The sequence below is a fragment of the Bombina bombina genome, chromosome 6, assembly GCF_027579735.1.
Source record: "Bombina bombina isolate aBomBom1 chromosome 6, aBomBom1.pri, whole genome shotgun sequence".
NCBI lineage: Eukaryota > Metazoa > Chordata > Amphibia > Anura > Bombinatoridae > Bombina > Bombina bombina.
Window position 1 is genome coordinate 37,421,248 of NC_069504.1, and position 10,993 is coordinate 37,432,240.

The following is a 10,993-nucleotide window of genomic DNA, read 5'->3' on the forward strand; positions in this document are numbered from 1 at the left end:
ATGAGTGAGTGGATTCAAACCTTAGTGTGAGGAAGTGGCATATTTTGGAGGAATTGATGCTAAATGTGGAACCGCAAAGCTTTTAGTAAAAATATTTAGGAATGAATAGCCCACCATGTTGTAAGGTGGCCTTTTGCCGCACTTGGGTATTTCGAAAGATATTTTCTAAAAGTGTTTGGTCTGCTTTAAAAAAGTACATAATAATAATATGTGTGAGACTGAAGACAAATTCCCGAAATTAACAGGCATGGGTGTAATATTGGGATTCGGCATTTGTTTGCTACACAGATCTCTGTGTATTGCACTTTCACACTGATATATTTGGTGCCGAATACACTGCCTTTGGCTATGTTTGGCCTAGTAATTGGTTTTTAGATGCAATAAGTGCAAAGTCTAAAAGGGTTTCAGCACAGGGAATGTGACATGTCTCGCCAAAAAAAGGTGATTGTCCTTATTTATTAACCAAAATCAAGAAATGATTGCACATAACATCTCTTCCCGTTAAGCATTATATGAACTGTAAAATGTTGTTTCCATCTAATACGAGGCAAGTCCACGGCTTCATTCATTACTTGTGGGAAATACAGAACCTGGCCACCAGGAGGAGGCAAAGACACCCCAGCCAAAGGCTTAAATACCTCCCCCACTCCCCTCATCCCACATTCATTCTTTGTCTTTCATCACAGGAGGATGGCAGAGAAGTGTCAGAGGTTTTTGCAGTAGTCTCTTATGGACGGTAGGTCTCTTCGGAATGGGACTGGAGTTTTAAGTAGTCTTGTCAGCCTCTCAGTGAGAGCATTGACGAATGTTAGGGTCTGGAGATGCAGGGAGAGTCTTTCTGCGAGACCATCCAGACTCGTATTAACAGCTCCTTATGTTCAAATAATTTTTATTGCAAACCAAAAGGCATATACAATCAACATTTAAGCACAATCATATAATTATCTATAATATTATATAGGTTACAATATACAAACATAGTAACGTAATGCATTAACCATGTATGCTGAAGTTACTTTCAGTTTATCTTTCAGATCCCATCAGTAGGAATTGACGTGTACTTATATATATATATATATATATACTCTTAATCCCTTAGCTTCTCTTGTGCAACATACATTATAGTAAGAAATGTGCTATCTCAACAAATTCTGTAGCATACCTTAGGATTATTATTCAAATTCTAACAAGTTGATCAAAAAACTTTTTTCAATAATAAAACTAATAAAACTATTCCATGTGATTCTCATTTTTCAACATCTAATGGATATCTTCTGTTGGGTTTCTACATCAATAGCATGAGACCTGTGTCTGTCTCTCTATCTTACTAAATTGTGCCTTCCTATCTAATTCCTACAACATCAGTTCCTTGAGATGCCATTTAGAGTCCAATAGTACCAAATCTTCTGGAACTGATCTGCTGTACCCTGGATCCTTGAGGCTCCCTCTGATAAAGTGTAAACATCCTGTATCTTATCCCTTACTTCTTTCCATGATGGGGCCCCTTCCTTCCAATGTCTAGCCACACCCACCCTGGTTATTGTACACAAAATTTTAATACATTTATTAATTGGTGAAATAAACCCTGGAAATCCCTGGTTCAGAAGTGCCTGATACATAGTCAGAGTTATATTTTCTTCAAGTAGTTGGCTCAGTAAGTCGTTTAACCTATTCCACGTGGTACTGATTATCCTACAATACAGGATGTACAGGATCCTTGGGTTCTGGAAGTTGTTACCCAGGGTTACAGGATAGGTTTCAAAACTCATCCTCCCAGGGGCAGATTCCTCTTGTCAAATCTCTCATCAAATCCAGAGAAACGGATTGCCTTTCTAGAGTGCGTGAGGGATCTCTCCTCTCTAGGAGTAATTGTATCGGTACCTCTAGCAGAAAGGGGTCTAGGGTACTATTTAAACCTTTTCGTGGTACCAAAGAAGGAGGGCATGTTTCGCCCAATTCTAGACCTAAAGCGCAAGTTTCTGTTGGTTCCATTGTACAAAATGGAGATTATAAGGTCTATACTGCCCCTAGTTCAAGATGGTCAGTTTATGACTACGATAGACTTGAAGGACGCTTACCTTCATGTGCCAATACACAAGGATCACTTCAGGTTCTTAAGGTTTGCCTTTCTGGATCCGCACTTCCAGTTTGTAGCTCTTCACTTCAGGCTGGCTACTGCTCCAAGAGTCTTCACAAAGGTTCTGGCAGCTCTACTCGCGGTGGCGAGACCCAGAGGAATAGCAGTGGCTCCTTATCTGGATGACATTCTGGTTCAGGCTCTGTCCTGCCAGCTGGCGGAGGACCATTCGAGTGCTCTACTCCTTCTTCTGCAATCTCATGGATGGATGGTAAACTCAGGAAAGAGTTCTCTGGTTCCGACTACCAGAGTGCAGTTCCTGGGTACGATAATAGACTCCATTGCCATGAAGATATTCCTAACAGACAAGAAATGTTGCAAGATTGTCTCCAGCTGTCTTGCCATCCAGTCCTCCTCAAGGCCATCAGTGGCCCGGTGCATGGAGGTGATTGGGCTCATGGTATCCACTATAGATGTAATTCCATTCGCCAGATTCCGTCTCCGGCCTCTTCAGCTGTGCATGCTGAGGCAGTAGAACGGGGATCATTGGGATTTGTCCCAACTGATCTCTCTGGACAACAGGTCAAGGGAGTCTCTCTCTTGGTGGCTCCATCCAGACCAGCTGTCCCAGGGAACATCCTTCCTCAGACCATTTCGGGAGATTGTGACTACGGGCACAAGTCTCTCAGGTTGGGGAGCGGTTTGGGGTGCCAGGAAGGCACAGGGCAGTTGGAATCGGAAGGAGTCTCTTCTCTCGATCAACATCCTGGAACTTCCAAGTTCATCAGATTCCAGTCGGACAACATTACCTTGGTGGCCTACATCAACCACCAGGGGGGAACGAGAAGCTCCCTGGCCATGAGGGAAGTATGTCGGATTCTGGAGTGGGCAGAAGCCCACGAATGCTCGCTATCCCCGATCCACATACCGGATGTGGACAACTGGGAAGCAGACTTTCTCAGCAGACAATCTTTTCATCCGGGGGAATGGTCTCTTCACCCCGAAGTGTTTGCAGAGATTTGCAACAGTTGGGGGACTCCGGAGATAGATCTCATGGCATCCAGACTCAACTTCAAGCTACCCAGATATGGGTTGCGGTCCAGGGATCCACCATTACCACTTCTACCTTGTGTAGTGGCACGTATCAAACAGGAGCAAGCGTCAACTATTCTGATTGCTCCATCGTGGCTGCGGAGGACGTTTGCGGACCCAGTGGAGATGTCATCGTCCCCTCCATGGAGGTTGCCCTGTCGCAGGTATCTGCTGGTACAGGGCCCCTTTGTGCATCAGAATCTAGATTCTCTGAGGCTGACTGCATGGAAATTGAACGCTTAGTCTTAGCCAGAAGGGGTTTTTCTGAGAGGGTGATTGATACTCTCATTCAAGCCAGGAAGCCGATCACCCGTCGCATCTATCATAAGGTGTGGAGGACCTACTTACTCTGGTGGGATTCTTGTGGATATTCCTGGCATAAGGTCAGGGTCCCCAGAATTCTTTCCTGCCTCCAGGATGGTCTGGAGAAGGGAGTTGCCGCCAGTTCCTTAAGGGGACAGATTTCGGCTCTATCTGTGCTGTTACTCAAGAATCTCGCTGAGCTCCCTGATATTCAGTCTTTTGTTCAGGCTCTGTCTAGGATCATAATTCTTCTTATTATTATCGGTTATTTGTAGAGCGCCAACAGATAACACAGCGCAGGGATCAGGCCTGTGTTTAGACATTCTGCTCCTCCTTGGAGTTTGAATTTGGTTCTGAAGGTTTTACATGGGCCTCCGTTGATTATTATTATTATTATTGATGGAGTAAGAATAATGTAAAGCCAATGGAAAACCAAGTGATAGTTTTCTAATGAATTAGAATTACCTTGAATGTAAAAGCTGTGCAAAACGCATTGTGCCACTAATAGACAGTTGTAGGTTCCCTGTATAGCATACTATTGGTATACTGGTGTGCACTTAATCCTGCCATACTTTATCCCCTTGACTGCAGGAACTTATTGCTGATTAAATGCACACTATTTATACAGAATTTATAAATGTGACAATGTATTCAACTGGGAAAGAACTGATTCTTATCTTGATAGTTTGACTCTGGACTGTTATCTTTTCTAATACAAGCGAATAGTGGTTGAAACTAAAATTGCAAAATAATTTGCTGAATTCTATCATTCTAAATCTTCATTGAATGAAAGGGGACATTGTAATACAAAACTTGCATGTTCTTAGGTGTTAGTGCATGTAATTCTAGCACTATTAAGCCTAGATAACCATTTAACCTCGACAACTGAATTAAACACATAGGAAAAGTCCAATTTGAGAGCTTCAAACCAGAACACAGGCAGTGAGTCAATTGGAATTTGCAGCTACATGTAGCCTCCAATCGCCAGTCTTGCCCTACTTGAGAGCTTTAAAGGGACAGTCAAGCCAAAAATAAACTTTCATGATTTAAATAGGGAATGTAATTTTAAACAACTTTCCAATTTACTTTTATCATCAATTTTGCTTTGTTCTCTTGGTATTCTTAGTTGAAAGCTAAACCTAGGAGGTTCATATGCTAATTTCTTAGACCTTGAAGACTGCCTCTAATCTGAATGCATTTTGACCACTAGAGGGCATTAGTTCATGTGTTTCATACAGATAACATTGAGCTCATGCATGTGAAGTTACCCTGGAGTGAGCACTGATTGGCTAACATGCAAGTCTGTCAAAAGAACTGAAATAAAGGGGCAGTTTGCAGAGGCTTAGATACAAGGTAATTACAGAGGTAAAAAGAGTATATCTATAACAGTGTTGGTTATGCAACACTGGGGAATGGGTAATAAAGGGATTATCTTTCTTTTTAAACAACAACAATTCTGGTGTTGACTGTCCCTTTTAAGGCTTTGGTTCCTTGAATAAAGTTTTATCTATATGACCCTAGATAAATTAACTCCCACAAGGTTTAAATACACATTTAAAAAAGACTAGTTCTGAGCATAAGAACATATAATTTATGTATTAGAATGTCCCTGTAAAACTTTTTGTTTAATCACCATAATTATAACGTGTGACTGATGTTATTTAAATGAATATAACTTATTGTGCCCTCAGCCCAAATTATAGCACTCATTTGTATCTAATTTAAAATGTTTGAGGTGTGAATTTCTAAATATATATAACATGCTGCTGCTATTCAATGTAAAAAATGATCTTTTGTGGGGGGGGGGGTCATAATTTAATGCAAGACAAATATATCTGTAAAGTCTAATGTATGTCACACAGTTTCTGTAATCTTAATATTCACTTTCTTTACTTAGGTGCAAAATTAAACAATAAAAACCTAACTGCACAATTCGAATTATATTTTGTTGTCTGGCAAAATTATATTCCTAAAATATCTATGTGTTTGCGCTCCCTGGTAATGCTTACAGATGAGAGAACCCCTTCCCTGAGGGGTGTGGATAGAACTGCCCACTCCCCTGGTTATATAGGTAATCCTTCAGGTATTGCCCCCCCTCCTCCTCCTAGTTCTGTCCAACCATTAGATGGAAAGGACTAGGAGACCCTTTCCACGTTTATTTTGTTTTGGCATCCTCTGACCGTTTTTAACACTGCTTTTGTGTAACCCCTTGTAAAGTGAATCTGTATTTGAAAAAGTAGGAATATAAGCTTAAGAGCTGTCCTGTTTTTGGTTCACCACCTGGCTACCCAGGTGCGGAACCAAAAATGGGACTGCACTTAAAGGGACACTGAACCCAAATTTTATCTTTTGTGATTTAAATAGAGCATGCAATTTTAAGTGACTTTCTAATTTACTCCTATTATCAAATTTTCTTCATTCTCTTAGTATCTTTATTTAAAATGTAAGTTTAGATGCCGGCCCATTTTTGGTGAACAACCTGGGTTGTTCTTGCTGATTGGTGGATAAATTCATCCACCAATAAACAAGTGCTGTCCATCGTCTAAACCGAAAAACAGCTTAGATGCCTTCTTTTTCAAATAAACGGCTAGATTGAGAGTTTTGCGTTATGAGGGGTGCGGTGCTAACTTGCACGTTATTGTCACCGCTCACTTCCCTATAGCGCTGGTATTACAGGTTTATAAAAACCCGGCGTTATCAGGCAAGAAGTTAGCGTAGAGTGAAATTGAGCTCCATACCGCACTCTAATACCAGCACTGCTGAAAGCCGCGGTGAGCTGGTTTTACATGCTCGTGCACGATTTCCCCATAGACGTCAATGGGGAGAGCCGGCTGAAAAATGCAGCATAAAGCTCTGTAACGCAGCCCCATTGAATCCTATGGGGAAACAAAATTTATCTTTACACCTAACACCCTAACATGAACCCAGAGTCTAAACACCCCTAATCTTACACTTATTAACCCCTAATCTGCCATCGCCGACACCTACATTATACTTATTAACCCCTAATCTTCCTCTCCAGACATCACCGCCACTATAATAAACATATTAACCCCTAAACCGCCGCACTCCCGCATCACATACACTAGTTAAATATTATTAACCCCTAATCTGCCGCCCCCAACGTCGCCGCCACTATACTAAATTTATTAACCTCTAAACCTAAGTCAAACCCTAACACCCCCTAACTTAAATATAATTAAAATAAATCTAAATAAAACCTACTATCATTGCCTAAATAATTCCTATTTAAAACTAAATACTTACCTGTAAAATAAACCATAAGATAGCTATAATGTAACTATTAGTTATATTGTACCTAGCTTAGGGTTTATTTTATAGGTAAGTATTTAGTTTTAAATAGGAATTATTTAGGTAATGATAGTAGGTTTTATTTAGATTTATTTTAATTATATTTAAGTTAGGGGGTGTTAGGGTTTGACTTAGGTTTAGGGGTTAATAAATTTAGTATAGTGGCGGCGACGTTGGGGGTGGCAGATTAGGGGTTAATAAATGTAGGTAGGTGGCGGCGATGTTAGGGGCGGCAGATTAGGGGTTAATAATATTTAACTAGTGTTTGCGATGCAGGAGTGCGGCGGTTTAGGGGTTAATATGCTTATTCTAGTGGTGGTGATGTCCGGAGCGGCAGATTAGGGGTTAATAATTGTATTTTAGTGTTTGTGATGCGGGAGGGCCTCGGTTTAGGGGTTAATAGGTAGTTTATGGGTGTTAGTGTACTTTTTAGCACTTTAGTTATGAGTTTTATGCTATAGCTTTGTAGCGTAAAACCCATAACTACTGACTTTAGATTGCGTTACGAATCTTGCGGTATAGGCTGTACCGCTCAATTTTTGGCCTCCCAGAAAAAGCTTGTAATACCGGCGCAATGGAAGTCCCATTGAAAAAAGACTTTACGTAAATTGCGTAAGTTAATTTGCATTACGGCCAAAAAAGTGTGCGGTACACCTTTTTTTTACAAGACTCGTAATAGCTGCGGTAGTGAAAAAGCAGCGTTATAACCCATAAAGCTGCTTTTTCACTCATAACGCAAAACTCGTAATCTAGCCGAAAGATAGCAAGAGAACGAAGACAAATTGATAGTAGGAATACATTTGAAAGTTGCTTAAAATTGCTGCTTTATCTGAATCATGAAAGAAAAAAATTGGGTTTAGTGTCCCTTTGTCAGGTTCTGTCCCTTTACTTAGGGGTTGTTCCTTTTTCAAAGCTTCCACTATATATTCTCAACACACCTACTCACACCTACAACCGCTGTCTGAATCAGCGCAACAGACTTCCTGAATTAAGTAACATTTGTTACAAAGTATAAACTGTCTCCCATCCTACGGATTGTTTTAAAGGGACAGTCTATTGTTTAAAAATATACATAATCCCTTTATTACCCATCACCCAGTTTTGCACAACCAACACAGTTATATTAATACACTTTTTACCTCTGTGATTACCCTGTATCTAAGCCTCTGCAAACTGCCCCTTATCTCAGTTATATTAATACACTTTTTACCTCTGTGATTACCCCGTATCTAAGAACCTTCTGACAGCCCCCTGGTCACATGACTGTTACTATTTATTATCTATTGACTTGCATTTAGCATTGTGTTGTGCTAAATCTTAAATAACTTTCTGTGTCTGAACACAGTGTTATCTATATGGCCCACGTGAACCATCAAATCTTTTGTTGTGAAAAGCAATTTAAAAGCATATGATTAGAGGCAGCCCTCAAGGGCTTAAAAATTAGCATATGAGCCTACCTAGGTTTAGTTTCAACTAAGAATATCAATAGAAAAATGCAAATTTGATGATAAAAATAAATTGGAAAGTTGATAAAAATTACATGTCCTATCTGAATAATGAAAGTTTCATTTTGACTAGACTGTCCCTTTAATGTTACAATGTATGAACCAACAAGAACATTTTCTACATCAAGCGCATACCCTTTGATGTACTTCTTTATAAGTTCAGCCTGAGTACATTCTGATTCCACTTTATAAAGGAATTTCTTTCTGCTGTTGCAATCTACTAATTAATCATTAAATCCTCAGGAAAACAGTTTGTAACATATTACCAAGCCCATATATGGATCCAGCAGTATTAGCCAATCACATTGTTGCATTATCACAACGTGTGGACATTCTATCACAGGGTCTAAGAGACTTACAAGTCGAAAATGAGAGCCTGCAAAATATAATTAAAGACTCTATGGTCTCAAAAACTCCTGTATTTGAACTGACACTTGAACCCCAAGTAAGTCCGCCTGAGAAATTCTCTGGCGATAGATCACATTATCAGGAGTTTAAAGATGCCTGTACTTTGCTATTTACTTTGAAATTCAGAACCTATTGTACTGAACAGATTAAGGTGTTGACAGTAATTACTTAGTTAAGGGGAGAGCCTAGGGTTTGGGCAAATACATTCTTTGAAACTGACAACCCAATACTTAATACATTAGAGGGTTTCTTCAATGCTATGGCACTCCTCATATTAGCTTCAGCTGTAAGTTGCTTATTTGAATCGTCATAAAGATATTTAAAGCAAGAAAAACACCTGGTTGAGGAATACATTACAGACTTCAAAAGATGGGCTAAAGATAGAGGCCTCTAGTTATCAAGGTCTGTCGGACCTGATCCGACAGTGCGGATCAGGTCCGACCGACCTCGCTGAATACGGCGAGCAATATGCTCGCCTTATTCAGCATTGCACCAGCAGCTCACAAGAGCTGCTGGTGCAACGCCGCCCCCTGCAGACTCGCGGCCAATGGGCCGCCAGCAGGGGGGTGTCAATCAACCCGATCGTACTCGATCAGGTTGATTTCCGGCGATGTCTGTCCGCCTGCTCATAGCAGGCGGACAGGTTATGGAGCAGCGGTCTTTGTGACCGCTGCTTCATAACTGCTGTTTCTGGCGAGCCATTCGGAGCTTGATACATATGCCCCAGAGAATGGAATGAGATTGCACTGAGAAACCAGTAAAGGCTTGGTCTCTCTGAGTCGCTTAAAGATGAACTGGCTAGAACTGATCTTCCTAAGACCCTGGAAAGTCTGAGTCTATTCAAATTGATTGCAGATTATGCGAGAGAAAGTCTGAAAGGAATACCTATGACACCATGGCAAGAAAACACAATTTACCACAAACGTCCTATACAAACAATCCCGAAGAACCAATGGAAATTGGATTTATTAAAGGGCCAATAAACTTAGAGGAAAAGGACAGAAGGAGAGCCAAAAACTTGTGTATGTATTGCACATCTAGTTAGTTCACATGGAGTAAAGAAATTTCCAATTCTACTTAAACAAAAGAAGAGTAAGTTCAAGTCACAAAAAAATTGTTTAGCTACTAAGATTAAAAAAAAACTCATCTTACTGTCTTCTTTCTGTGTCTTTACATTGGGATCATCATCAAATCCTCGCTAACGCTATTGTAGATTCAGGAGCTTGTGGCAACTTCATTGAAAAATCACTTGTTCCACTCATTGAGAAATCAAATCCAGTAGCCATTCGAGTTATGGATGGTTCACAAATTACCACTGGTCCAATCACCCATCATACTGTACCCCTACTAATCAAAACGAATTCTGAAAATACCGAATTTCTAAACATACCTGTAGTTTTAGGTTTAAAATGGCTAAAACTCCATTAACCAACAATACTATGGGATCAACTTCACATTAAATTGAATTCAGACTTTTGCAAAAGGACATGTTATCTGAATTCTACCATTCTCCAGTTGTCCGAACCTATCTTACCACACTACTATTCAGATTTCATGGATATTTTTAGTAAAAAGGAAGCAGAGACTCTTCCTCCCCATCGCATATATGCTTGCCCGATAGAAATTCTTCCCAGATCCTCTATTCCATATGGTCACATATATCCTCTCTCCCAGCCTGAACTTTTACACTTACATTTATGATAACATGTGCAAGGTTTTCATCAGAACATCTACCTCTCCTGCAGCTGGTTTGTTTTTTGTTAAAAATAAAGATGACTCACTAAGACCCATCAACGATTATAGACAGCTCAATAAGATAAAAGTTAAGAATAGGTACCCTCTTCCTTTGATACCTGAACTTATTGAACGTTTATATGAAGCTAAGATCTATACCAAGCTGGATTTACAGGGAGCTTATAATCTAGTTTTAATACGAGAAAGTGACGAATGGTTGACAGCATTCAGAACACGTTATGGGCTCTTTGCATATACCGTAATGCCATTTGGACTCTGCAATGCCCCCACCACATTCCAGATTTTTATTAACGACATCTTCCGCGACCTCCTCTGTTTGCATGGTGGTATCTTTAGATGACATCCTCATCTACTCAAAAGATCTTCAAGAACATGTTAAACACATGATGGTGTTATCTAGGTTGAGAACGCACCAATTGTATGCTAAACCTGAAAAATGTGTATTCTATACAGACGAGATATCCTTCCTGGGCTACTGAATAAATGAAAATGGCATTAAATTGAAAATAATAAGGTTGAAGCAGTAACACACTGGCCCACA